General features: G+C 49.4%; 1 protein-coding gene across 1 annotated transcript in view; it reads left to right on the top strand.

The window, feature by feature from the left end:
* The window catches only part of IPO13 (importin 13), a 113,938-nt gene that overhangs the window by 33,170 nt on the left and 66,244 nt on the right, over positions 1–14,524 (top strand). The gene's annotated exons all lie outside the window — the stretch shown is intronic.

The raw sequence follows: 14,524 nt of genomic DNA on the forward strand, positions 1-14,524 counted from the left end.
TCTCTCTAATAGTGCCACTCAGTGCCATGTAAATGATGTAATAACAAAATTATGCTGGAGCTTGTGTAAGAGCTAAAGCTCATGAGTGGGAGCTGCCCACTAGGATTTTATCAGTCTGTGCCTTGCACTGATAGAGGCCAAGAGACGAGAGGAACCACAGAAATACCTGGGATTTCTTCCAGCCCCCTGTAGGCTGTCGGCTCTCTTGGAGTCCTCCAGTCCCCTCTGTTTTTCCGCTGCCCTGATAAAGTCAGCGATTGAGCTCAGTCGTTGACTACTGCTAATGCACAGCTTGGCTGTGCGCCTCCTCGATCACACTTCTTAGCCAAGAGCATTCTGCCCCTGTGCAGTTACAGGCCTTAACTAGCTGCACATGGCCACGCGATCAAGGAGACGCACAGAAGGGGCCATGTATGCACAGTGGCCCCTGGGATTGCAGATTTTAATTTGACTGCAGCAGCTCATCGGATTGGACCAGGAGCATGCTGAGGGAGGTGAGACTACAGGGGCTGTACAAATCCTGTGGTTCCTCTCATCTAAGGGTTACTTTTAAATCTAACCTTTCATAGGAAAAAGTTAGAAAGGAATTTTGGGTGGACAGTTTCTAAAATTATTATTTAGTATTTATATGGCGCCGCCGTCTTGCCACTTAAAGAGGAACTCCAGTGAAAATAACGTTCTGAACAAAAGTACTTAATTTTTACAATAGTTGTGTATAAATGATGTAGTCAGTGTTTGCCCATTGTTAAATCTTTCCTCTCCCTGATTTACATTCTGACATTTATCATATGGTGACATTTTTACTGCTGGCAGGTGAAGTCAGTGGAAGTAGCTGCTGCTTGATATTTAGGCTGTTGGAAACAGCTGTTATTTCCCACAATGCAACAAGGCTGGGGTTTCAACACAATTTCAAACATACAGAGCCCCCTGATAATCCGTTTGAAAAAAGAAAAAGATTTCTCGTGGGAAAGGGGGTATCTGCTACTGATTGGGATGAAGTCCAATCCTTGGTCACGGTTTCTCTTTAACTGTCCCTCAGAGGGGCTCACAATCTAATCCCTACCATTGTCATATGTCTTTATATGTGTTGTGTAGTGTATGTATCGTAGTCTATGGCCAATTTAGGGAGAAGGCCATTATCTTATCTGTATGTTTTTAGGATGTGGGAGGAAAACGGAGTGCCCGGAGAAAACTCAGGCACACATGGGGGGTGTACGAGGCCCAACACTTTGATGCACTACTAGAGGGGTCCCCAACCACCAGGCCGCGGCCCACTGGCGGTCCATTGGCAGTTTCCAGCTGGGCCGCGGCGGGTCTGTCATCTTGCCCCTCCCACCCGCGGCCGCCGCTTCTGTTACTTTATGAGCGGGGGGCCGCTTCCGGATTCCCCCCGGCGCCGCTCTCCTTCATGAAGGACTATCTCCTCCTATAACAGCAGCGCGTCTTGCGTCTGCTGTAAGGAGGGAAGGAGGCGGGGCAGCGGTTCCCATGGTAGCGGCGATGCATATCGCCGCTGCAGGAAGCCGCTGCCCCGCCTCCTTTCCTCCTTACAGCAGACGCAAGACGCGCTGCTGTTATAGGAGGAGATAGTACTTCATCTTGCATGAAGGAGAGCGGCGCATGGGGGAATCCGGAAGCGGCCGCCCGCCCGCCCGCACATAAGGTAACAGAAGCGGCTGCACCACCTACAGATACTAGGCACTATACTAGCTATAGCTGGGCACTATACTAGCTATAGCTGGGCACTATACTAGCCATGCTGGGCACTATACTAGCCATGCTGGGCACTATACTAGCCATGCTGGGCACTATACTAGCCATGCTGGGCACTATACTAGCCATGCTGGGCACTATACTAGCTATAGCTGGGCACTATACTAGCCATGCTGGGCACTATACTAGCCATGCTGGGCACTATACTAGCTATAGCTGGGCACTATACTAGCTATAGCTGGGCACTATACTAGCTATAGCTGGGCACTATACTAGCTATAGCTGGGCACCATACTAGCCATGCTGGGCACCATACTAGCCATGCTGGGCACCATACTAGCCATGCTGGGCACCATACTAGCCATGCTGGGCACCATACTAGCCATGCTGGGCACCATACTAGCCATGCTGGGCACCATACTAGCCATGCTGGGCACTATACTAGCCATGCTGGGCACTATACTAGCCATGCTGGGCACTATACTAGCTATAGCTGGGCACTATACTAGCCATGCTGGGCACTATACTAGCCATGCTGGGCACTATACTAGCCATGCTGGGCACTATACTAGCTATAGCTGGGCACTATACTAGCTATAGCTGGGCACTATACTAGCTATAGCTGGGCACTATACTAGCTATAGCTGGGCACTATACTAGCTATAGCTGGGCACTATACTAGCTATAGCTGGGCACTATACTAGCTATAGCTGGGCACTATACTAGCTATAGCTGGGCACTATACTAGCTATAGCTGGGCACTATACTAGCCATGCTGGGGCACTATACTAGCTATAGCTGGGCACTATACTAGCTATAGCTGGGCACTATACTAGCTATAGCTGGGCACTATACTAGCTATAGCTGGGCACTATACTAGCTATAGCTGGGCACTATACTAGCTATAGCTGGGCACTATACTAGCCATGCTGGGCACTATACTAGCCATGCTGGGCACTATACTAGCCATGCTGGGCACTATACTAGCCTTGCTGGGCACTATACTAGCCATGCTGGGCACTATACTAGCCATGCTGGGCACTATACTAGCCATGCTGAGCACTATACTAGCCATGCTGGGCACTATACTAGCCATGCTGGGCACTATACTAGCCATGCTGGGCACTATACTAGCCATGCTGGGGCACTATACTAGCCATGCTGGGGCACTATACTAGCTATAGCTGGGCACTATACTAGCTATAGCTGGGCACTATACTAGCCATGCTGGGCACTGGGGCACTATACTAGCCATGCTGGGGCACTATACTAGCCATGCTGGGGCACTATACTAGCCATGCTGGGGCACTATACTAGCCATGCTGGGGCACTATACTAGCCATGCTGGGGCACTATACTAGCCATGCTGGGGCACTATACTAGCCATGCTGGGGCACTATACTAGCCATGCTGGGCACTATACTAGCCATCCTGGGGCACTACCGACCCATACTGGGACTATACTAGCTATACTGGTCACAATACTAGCTATACTGGGGCACTATACTAGCTACACTGGGGTAACTATACTAGCCATACTGGGGCAACTAAACTCCCTATACTGAGGCAACTATGCTAGCTATGCTGCCGCACCCCAGCCCCTCCCCCCGTAACCCGCTGCGCACGACACTGTCCACTAGGTCGCGCACGCAATAACCCGTGCCCCCCCCCCCCCCCCCCCCGGGCCTCGGAGAAATATTTGGTCAGTAAGTGGTCCCCGGGCCGGAAAAGGTTGGGGACCCCTGCACTACTAGATATAAAGATTAGATCTTCTTAACAGGTTTTTTATATCTCACCTGTAAGAAAAGAAATGAGACAGCCGCCATTGTTTAATTTGTTTTGGTGTCTTTTTGATGCTGCTTAAACTGTGTAAATGAGCCACTAACTTGCAGGAAGTATTGTGAACTCAATGCTTGTTCCAGGTCAGTCCTTCAGGAGGCAGTGAATCCTGGATCAGGCCATTAGCTGTGGTTCTTGTGTTTAAAAACCTTTAACACTGTTGCGGTGGGTAATTTTACCTCACCTCACCGTTATGCCAAAGACAGCCTATGGGTGTTTTCATACTGCAGGCGGTGGGATTGGAGACATGCAAGCCCCCTCTTCTTCTTTTGTTTTTTTGTTTTTTTACAGTGCACTTCTGTATTTCCGAAACAAGTGACCGCAAGCGTCTATTAGCCAGAAGGGGTTTACCGGGTACTAGCACGGTAATCCCTGAAGGCCTGTTTTTGCCTGTTTCTGCCACCAATCAACAGTGTAAAACCGGCCTGGCTAAAAGTGAAGTGTTGTTAACCTGATGTGATAAACTACTTAAGGCTAGTTACACACCAGGTCGTTGCGTTTAGGGGACGTTATAGGGCACATAACGTGCCCCTAACGCAACGCCTGGTGCTCTCTGGTGTGGACGTCGGAGTGAGTCGCGTTGTGCAGCTCACGCTGGCGTCCGTGATGCGTACTCTTGGACGCATGCGGCATCACGTGGTCCCGCCCGGCCAATCGCCGCACAGAGCGGCCGCTCCAGGAAGTACACACTGCACGTCACTGAGTGCAGTGAATATTAATTAGCCATGTGCCCGGCCGCTCTCCCCTCCTCCCCAACATGACTGAGCATGTGCAAACAGTCTAACGCGGCTTAGCCGCACATAACGCACAGCATGTAGCACTTTGCTGCGTTACAATGTAACGCAACATGGGCAGTGTGAACAGCCCACTTGTGTTACATTGTTGTGCGTTGGGGGAGCGTTACAGGCTGCACTAACGTGCGCTTGTAACGTCTCTGTGTGCAAGAAGCCTAAAGAACTACTGTAGGGGGGTCGGGAGAAAATGAGTTGAACTTACCCGGGGCTTCTAATGGTCCCCCGCAGACATCCTGTGCCCGCGCAGCCACTCACCGATGCTCCGGCCCCGCCTCCGGTTCGCTTACTTTAAAGTCTGAAAACTGTTGCGCCTGCGTTGCCGTGTCCTCGCTCCCGCTAATGTCACCAGGAGCGTACTGCGCAGGCCCAGTATGGTATGACCACTTTGCTTGCGTTGCCGTGTCCTCGCTCATGTCACCAGGAGAGTACTGCGCAGGCACAGACCATAATGGGCCTGCGCAGTACGCTCTTGATGACATTAGCGGGAGCGAGGACACGGCAACGCAGGCGCAACGTTTTTTTTAGACTTTAAAGTAAGCGAACCGGAGGCGGGGCCGGAGCATCGGTGAGTGGCTGCGGGCACAGGATGTCTGCCGGGGACCATTAGAAGCCCCGGGTCAGTTCAACTCCTTTTCCCCCGACCTCCCCCCCCCCCCCCCCCCCCCTTCAGTATTCCTTTAAAAACCACTTAACGACCGCCCAACGCCGATAGGCGGCAGCAGGTCGGAAGTGGTATTACATGGAAACGGCCGCTCGTTCGAGCGACCTTTCCATGTCAGTTCACGGAGGGTGTCTCCGTGAACAGCCTGCGAGCCTCCGATCGCGGCTCGCAGGCTAATTGTAAACACGCATGGAAGAGAGAGGGAGGCCCGATTTCGCTGCGAGGGGGCTTTGAGGAGCCCCCGCAACACGCCGGCAGCCGGCGGCGATCAGACCCCCCCCCAGCAGGACATCCCCCTAGTGGGGAAAAAAGGGGGGGGGGGAAGTCTGGTCACCCTGCTGCAAATACGATCTGTGCTGTGGGCTGCAGAGCCCACCCAGCACAGATCGTTACAAAATAGCCTGATCCTTAAGTGGTTACATAGTACTTACCTGGAATTCCTCAGCTGTGTTTTGTTTTAAAAAAATTAAGTTTCAATCATTTTTATTTTGGAAAAGGGAATCACCTGGGGCTTCTACCAGCCCCATGCAGCCATCCTGTGCCCTCGTAGTCACTCACTGCTGCTCCATTAACACATACATTTTTACGTGTTACTGGTTCAATGCGTAAATTTTTACGCATTGAACCAGTAATGCGTAAAAATGTATGTGTTAATGTTCCTGCGCTAGCGGGAATGCGTAAAAATGTACGCAATGCGGCCCGCCGACCTCCGAGGTCGGCAAACTGCCAGCGGGGGACTGGAACAGTAGTGAGTGACTACGAGGGCAGAAGATGGCTGCATGGGGCTGGTAGAAGCCCCAGGTAAGTGAAACTCATTTTTTTATTTTGCTTGGACATTCCCTTTAAGCAAATTGAGGTCCATATCCTCATGAAGGATTCTCAGGGTCTTCCCTGAACGCAGTTGTAAAGTTAAACTGCCAAAATTGTGTGCAAGTGAGTAGGGAAGCTGGCTGGTATCTTACTATTTTCTGCAGTTAAACTGCCATTAAGGAAATTATTCTAAAAACAAAGAAAACCCTGAGAATCCCCCATGAGGTGATGGAATAGTCCAAAAAACGTTAATTCTGTCGGATTTTAACTGCTTGTTTTAAAGAGAAAATTTAACAGAGGATTGAACTTCATCCCAATCAGTAGCTGATACCCACCGGAGTTAGAGTCGGAAGATTTTTGTAAGGACTCCACAGCCCTGGGTGCAGGTGCCCCCTTTCCCTCACACCCCATATTAACCTATAGCCACCAGTGGCAAAGCCATGCAGACCAGGGCCTATTGCAGGAGATGGATGTGAGTTTGAGGAGAGCTCGCCAGAGAGTGAGGGAGATGGGTGAGGAGGGTTGGCAGAGCATGCCATGATGGGACTAAAAACAAGCACGGTTATGGGAGGATGTAATTGGTTTTTACACTCACTATATGACCCTTGGCGGATGTACCTCAGGACAGAATTGGTCAGAATTTCATTTGAATCGATGGTGAAAATGAGTTGACTCATCTGATGGAAGTGCAGCACCTTTGTGCAACTGGGATTGCTTTTGACGTAATTGAATTGTTGTAAGAAGCCAAGGCAGGAGTGTGGCACAACTGCCTTCAGGAGTCACATTTAATAGAAATATCATAGCGGTGTCATAGCGGTGTGTGTAGTAAGAGAAAAGCTTGCCAAGACATACAATGGGTTTCAGCAGCACAAACTATGATCTGACTAAGAAAAGTCTTAGTAATGGAAATTTCTGCATGAACGGACGTGGCAGGTTAATTGGTTCCCTGTGGGAAAGTGAGCGTAGACTATGGCAGGGGTGGCAGATTATGGCTGGGGACAAAATCACTTTACAAATGTAAGCTTTCCCATTCATTCCTATTCTTCTCTGCAATGGTGGAAGTGGGTGGAGGAACTGGACACCTCTCAAGGGAAGCAATCGCAGTAATGGTGAGGCAAATACATCCAGACTGTACCTGACATCGCATTGTTTCCAAGCGTCACCATAACCGTCCTGATTGGATGCCCGTCGCCTCATTTTTGTAGACGGCTTAAAGGACAACTGTAGTGAAAAGAACATAGAGACTGCCATATTTATTACCTTTTAAGCAATACCAGTTGCCTGCCAGCTCTGCTTATCTATTTAGCTGTAGTAGCGTCTGAATCACACCAGAAACCAGTATGTAGCTAATCTTGTCAGATCTGACAAGGGGCTCTATTCACAAAACTTCTCATAAATGACTTCTCACCTAATTCATAAAAATAACTTTTCAGCACATTTACAAGCAAAATAATCACTCAAAGTAAGTTGTTCCTGATTAACTTAATTTCAATATTACTTTTTTTTACCTTAATTATATTATATTTTTGCTTTTTGGGAGTTTAAAAATGTAGCACAGATAAAGTGAAAACAGAGGAAAACAGGTGAAAAAAATTCATGAATCATGCCCATTGTCAGGTCATCTGATCTGCATGCTTGTTCAGGGTCTATGGCCAAAAGTATTACAGGCAGAGGATCAGTAGGACAGCCGGGCAACTGGTATTGCTTATAAGGAAATAAATATGGCTGCCTCCATATTCCTCTCTCTACAGTTGTCCTTTAAAGCGGATCCGAGATGCAAAACTAACTATAACAAGTAACTTGTCTATATATCTTATCTAAAGTTTAGATAGTTTACACAGAAAATCTGGCTGCATACAGCTTCAACAGTTTATGATGATGTGTTCCTGTGATACAATGAGAGCGGCCAGGTTCTGTTTGTCATCATTAGGTAATCTGCAACTGCATCTCCACCCCTCAGCCTGTGAAAAATTCACTCCCCCCTCCCCTCTGCCTCTGAAATCTTTGGCTAGTAACCGCCTCCTCCTTCTCCAAAAAAAAAAAAAAAAAGTATTTGGCTTGTGGAATGCTTATAATCTATTTGTAAGGAACACAATTATGCAATTAATAAAAGTTCAGCTTGGATCCACTTTAAGATGAAACCTGATGTACTGCAGTTTATTGCTCCAGCAAATGCATGGAAACCACCACCCTTAGTCAGCCATTAAGCAGTCAGGAATCTATGCATAATTTATCTGCTGTTTATTTGCATTTGCACCATATTGAACATTAGCACCATAGTTGTTCTTTTTATTCCTTCAGTATGATGTATTGTCTTGAATTGTCCTTATTGTCTGCACATAGATTGGTGTTCTTCCTTGGATATCTCCTAGGGCTTGTATAACATGTAGTCTATGATGGGCATCCCCTTCTCCTGTTTCCTGTCTGTGTATAGTATATGTCCTATAACTGCTGGGAAAGGCATCCATAACCCATTTCCTCTGTCAATATACATATTGTATGACCTCTTACAGCATCTCCACCCCAGTCTCTTGTCTGCGTATAGATTATACCCTCTAATATAGGCAAAGTCCAGGTTTCATAAGAGAGTCGCACACCATCAAAGTAGTCGAGATGCTGGACCATAAACTGCAAAGGCAAAAATCTAGAAGGTCCACACACTCAGTAAGCTGAAGGTTATTTATTCATCCATCACATTACAAGCCAGATGTCCATTCAATCTCCTATACCTTGACAAAGGCGACCCACTGTGGCCTGAAACGTTCGTTGGTCGATTGAATGGACATCTGACTTGTAATGTGATGGATAAATAATCTTCAACTTAGAGTGTTCGGACTTTCTGGATTTTTGCTTTAATATAGGGAGGCCTGTCTCCTGTGGGTACATATTGCCTTCCCACTAAAATAGTGACGCCTGCTCCTGTAGGTACATATTGCAAACCCGCTGGAAGTAGGCATCGCCAGTCCGTTCCCCCTGTCAGTTTATGCAGGGCTGTGGAGTCAGAGTGGGAGTCGGAGCAATTTTGGCTATCTTGAGTTGGAGTTGATGGTTTCAATAAACTGAGGAGTTTGGAGTCGGAATTGGATGATTATTGTAGCAATTCCATAGTCTCTGTAAAAATTAGACTAAGTACCGTAGTCAGCGACGGAGCAATTTTAGGTACCTGAAGTCGGAGTGGTGGCTTCATAAACTGAGGAGTCGGATGATTTTTGTACCGACTCCACAGCCCTGAATGTATGGATCACTTTGCCACTGGGTTCAGCATCCATGGCTTCTGTTTCCTTTTAGTGAACACTTATCTGGTCTATTCAAGATCCTGTCTATTGCCTGTGTTCTTATTACACACATCCTACAATCTACATCAGCAACCCCTTCCTCTGACCACATTTACTGGGGTAAAGGAAACCTGAAGTAAGCAGGGTATGGAGGCTACCATATTTATTAACTTTCAAATAGTTCCAGTTTTCTGGCAGTCCTAGTGATCTTTTTGGCTGCAGTAGTGCAGTGTTCTCCCCAGGCTCTTTTAGCTGAGTGCTCCACCCGGCTAGTTTTGGTGAGCCCCCGGCCGTCATCATCTCACCTTCTCCTATGCTATAAGCAGAGTTGTGCAAAGAAGCGCTGGCCCTGCATTCTCTCATATTGCCCCACCTGGCTACTTTTTCATGCCACCCGGCTGGAAAACACTGTAGTGTATGAATGACACACCTGAAACAAGCATGCAGCTAATCTTTTCAGAATTCATTCAGATCACCTGATCTGCATGCTTGTTCAGTGTTTATTGCGCAAAGCATTAGAGGCAGAGGATCAGCAAGATAGCCAGGCAATTTGCATTGTTTAAAAGGAAATAAATATGTCCGCCTCCAAATTCCTCTTAAGCTAAATACCCACCACAAAGACTGCGGAAGAAGACGAAAGATACGAAGAACGATCGGTCCCCAATCTGTCTTCCGCAATTGCATACAGTGGGAACAAATTATGAGCATGAATGCGATATTGAATGATCGCGGTAATAAGCATGAGGATCAATGGAGATCGGAACGACCGCCCATGATTGGGTCTGTCATGAAGGTGGTTCAAAGCGAACAATTATCGCATGTAATCGGCCATCGTTGAAAATCATTTAAATTATTTGTTTTGTTATGTTACCCGATCTTGTGCAAATGGTCATTTGACATTAAAGGTTTGACATTAAAAGGACATCTGAAGCAAGCATGAAATGGAGGCTGCCATAACAATACCAGTTGCCTGGCAGCCCTGCTGATCCTCTGCCTCTCATACTTTTAAGGTAGCCACACGATACGATAAAATAATCCGATTTTCCGGCAATTCGATACAAATGATCGGATTTCTAGAAAAATCTAAAGCTTTTTTTTTTTTTTATTCAAGCAGGAAATCTGATTGGATTTCCCATTTTTATTCAATAAAAGTTGATCGGGAATGGTGGATTTTTCTGATCAATTTTTATGAAAATTGAATAGTGTGTAGTAGATTGTCAATTTATTTATATATACACCCAAGCAATTTTCTCAGGGTTTCCAATCATTTTCATCATAATTGAGGAAAAGTTGAACATAGGTGTGTGGTACTTTCAGGGCCGGCCCGCCCATGAGGCGGGGTGAGGCGGGTTCCTCAGGCGGCAGGAAGTGGAGAGGCGGCACCAGATGACGTGGCTGTGATAGCGTGGGGAGCCAGAGCCGCGGTGAGGGCAGCCCGACCTCTCCCTCCCTCTCCCCTTGCCGCCCTCCATGCTCCCCCCTCGGACTGCAGGCAGCAGAGTTAGCGCGCAGGGAAGCGCTGCTGTACACAGCTGTTACTCACCTCTCTGGATCTGATCGCCGCTTCCGCCCTGCTGGTCTCCTCTCTGCAATGTAGCCGCTGCTGATACACACGCTGCTTCCTGTTTACACAGTAAGCAGCCGCGTGTGTATCAGCCGGCTAGGCAGAGAGGAGACCAGAAGGGCGGGAGCGGCGATCGGATCCAGGGAGGTGAGTAACAGCTGTGTACAGCAGCGCTTCCCTGCGCGCTAACTCTGCTGCCTGCAGTCCGAGGGGGGAGCATGGAGAGCGGCCCAGGGAGAGGGAGGGAGAGGTCGGGCTGCCCTCCCCGCGGCTCCGGCTCCCCCCTCCGCCATTATGAGGGGGCACCTACCTACTTAACCTATACTGGGCAAGCTACCTATCTATCCTATACTGGGGGGCACCTACCTAATCTAACCTGTTTTGGAGCAGCTACCTATCTATCCTATACTGGGGGGCACCTACCTAATCTAACCTGTACAGGGGGCAGCTACCTATCTATCCTATACTGGGGGCCAGCTACCTATCTATCCTATACTGGGGGGCGGCTACCTATCTAACCTATACTAGGGGGGAAGCTACCTATCTAACCTATACTGGGGGGCGGCTACCTATCTAACCTATACTAGGGGGGAAGCTACCTATCTAACCTATACTGGGGGGCAGCTACCTATCTAACCTATACTGGGGGGCAGCTACCTATCTAACCTATACTGGGGGGCAGCTACCTATCTAACCTATACTGGGGGGCAGCTACCTATCTAACCTATACTGGGGGGCAGCTACCTATCTAACCTACACTGGGGGGCAGCTACCTATCTAACCTATACTGGGGGGCAGCTACCTATCTAACCTACACTGGGGAGCAGCTACCTATCTAACCTATACTGGGGGGCAGCTACCTATCTAACCTATACTGGGGGGCAGCTACCTATCTAACCTATACTGGGGGGCAGCTACCTATCTAACCTATACTGGGGGCAGCTACCTATCTATCCTATACTGGGGGGCACCTACCTAATCTAACCTGTACTGGGGGCAGCAACCTATCTATCCTATACTGGGGGGCACCTACCTAATCTAACCTGTACTGGGGGGCAGCTACCTATCTAACCTATACTGGGGGGCAGCTACCTATCTAACCTATACTGGGGGCAGCTACCTATCTATCCTATACTGGGGGGCACCTTCCTTCCCTGCGCGCTAACTCTGCTGCCTGCAGTCCGAGGGGGGAGCATGGAGAGCGGCCCAGGGAGAGGGAGGGAGAGGTCGGGCTGCCCTCCCCGCGGCTCCGGCTCCCCCCTCCGCCATTATGAGGGGGCACCTACCTACTTAACCTATACTGGGCATGCTACCTATCTATCCTATACTGGGGGGCACCTACCTAATCTAACCTGTTTTGGGGCAGCTACCTATCTATCCTATACTGGGGGGCACCTACCTAATCTAACCTGTACAGGGGGCAGCTACCTATCTATCCTATACTGGGGGCCAGCTACCTATCTATCCTATACTGGGGGGCGGCTACCTATCTAACCTATACTAGGGGGGAAGCTACCTATCTAACCTATACTGGGGGGCAGCTACCTATCTAACCTATACTGGGGGGCAGCTACCTATCTAACCTATACTGGGGGGCAGCTACCTATCTAACCTATACTGGGGGGCAGCTACCTATCTAACCTATACTGGGGGGCGGCTACCTATCTAACCTATACTAGGGGGGAAGCTACCTATCTAACCTATACTGGGGGGCAGCTACCTATCTAACCTATACTGGGGGGCAGCTACCTATCTAACCTATACTGGGGGGCAGCTACCTATCTAACCTATACTGGGGGGCAGCTACCTATCTAACCTATACTGGGGGGCAGCTACCTATCTAACCTACACTGGGGGGCAGCTACCTATCTAACCTATACTGGGGGGCAGCTACCTATCTAACCTACACTGGGGAGCAGCTACCTATCTAACCTATACTGGGGGGCAGCTACCTATCTAACCTATACTGGGGGGCAGCTACCTATCTAACCTATACTGGGGGGCAGCTACCTATCTAACCTATACTGGGGGCAGCTACCTATCTATCCTATACTGGGGGGCACCTACCTAATCTAACCTGTACTGGGGGCAGCAACCTATCTATCCTATACTGGGGGGCACCTACCTAATCTAACCTGTACTGGGGGGCAGCTACCTATCTAACCTATACTGGGGGGCAGCTACCTATCTAACCTATACTGGGGGCAGCTACCTATCTATCCTATACTGGGGGGCACCTACCTAATCTAACCTGTACTGGGGGCAGCTACCTATCTATCCTATACTGGGGGGCACCTACCTAATCTAACCTGTACTGGGGGGCAGCTACCTATCTAACCTATACTGGGGGTCAGCTACCTATCTAACCTATACTGGGGGTCAGCTACCTATCTAACCTATACTGGGGGTCAGCTACCTATCTAACCTATACTGGGGGGCAGCTACCTATCTAACCTATGCTGGAGGGCAGCTACCTGTCTAACCTATGCTGGGGGCAGCTACCTATCTAATCTATACTGGGGGCACCTACCTAATCTAACCTGTACTGGGGGCACCTACCTAATCTAACATATACTGAAGGGCAGCGACCTAATCTAACCTATACTGGGGGGAAGCTACCTATCTAACCTATACTGGGGGCACTTATCTAACCTGTATTGGGGGCACCTACCTACCTAGCTAGCCTATACAGGTGGCAACTATACTGGCTACCTACACTGGGGGCACCTACCTAACTAACCTATACTGGGGGTACCTACCTATCTAACCTATGCTGGGGGCAACTATACTGGCTACCTATATTGGAGGCACCTACCTAGCTAACCTGTACTGGGGGCACCTACTTATCTAACTTATACCGGGGGGGGGGGGGTGCCTGCCTATCTAACATACTGGGGGCAACTATACTGGCTACCTATACTGGAGGCAACTACCTGGCTAACCTATACTGGGGGCAACTTTACTGGCTCACCCATGCCTGGCCACCTATACTCGGGGGGGACCTATAGCTGGCTACCTATACCGGGGGGGGCCGCAATTTTTACACCCTCGCCTTAGGTGCATTTTAGCCTAGAAACTGCACTGTTGCCGCCAGCCTCCGAGTCCGACGACTCCGAGCTCTGCAGCCTCTCCTGTCTCCTTCAAGGCTGCACGCTGGAGACGCTGCCTAGTGCCTAAGCCTGCTGATTTGATGGCGGCGGCTGCCGCCCGCTCTGCTGCCCTGGCTGCGGCTGATTGTCACGGTCAGTCACTGAGCAGCGAGCGCCGCCGACGTGACCGTGACGATGATGATGATGATGAGGCTGGCTGGCTGCCGCCGGCCGCCGCTCACTGGCCCAGCGCGAGATCCCTCAGATCCGAGATGGAGCATGACCGCCGCAGACCGCAGCCGTCTGTCCCCTGCCAGTGCAGGATGCATGCTTGCTGCGGATGCCCGCCCTTCGCCGCCGCCAGACCCGGAGGGAGACCCAATCCCTGGTGAGTCAGTCACTCACTTTGCTGCGTCACTCAGGCTTTCCTTCACGGACACGGTCGGTTGTGTGGGGGATGTAATGTTATGTAGAAATATTGGGGGGGCACCTTTACGATCTTTGCCTCAGGCAGCAGAAAGTCCAGGACCGGCCCTGGGTACTTTGGTCAGATTTTTGAAATGTTACAATCGGTCAGAAAAATTGATTGCAATTCTTGCATTGAACAGATATTTATTTAAAACATTGTATGGTGTGTGGCCACCTTTAGCTATCGACCCTAAAGCAGATGCAGATCAGGTGTTTCTGACATTGTCATATCTGACTAGATTAGCTGCATGCTTGTTTCTGGTGTGATTCAGACACTACTGCAGCCAAACAGACCAACAGGGCTGCCAGGC

This window comes from Hyperolius riggenbachi, chromosome 6 (genome assembly GCF_040937935.1).
Source record: "Hyperolius riggenbachi isolate aHypRig1 chromosome 6, aHypRig1.pri, whole genome shotgun sequence".
Classification (NCBI taxonomy): domain Eukaryota; kingdom Metazoa; phylum Chordata; class Amphibia; order Anura; family Hyperoliidae; genus Hyperolius; species Hyperolius riggenbachi.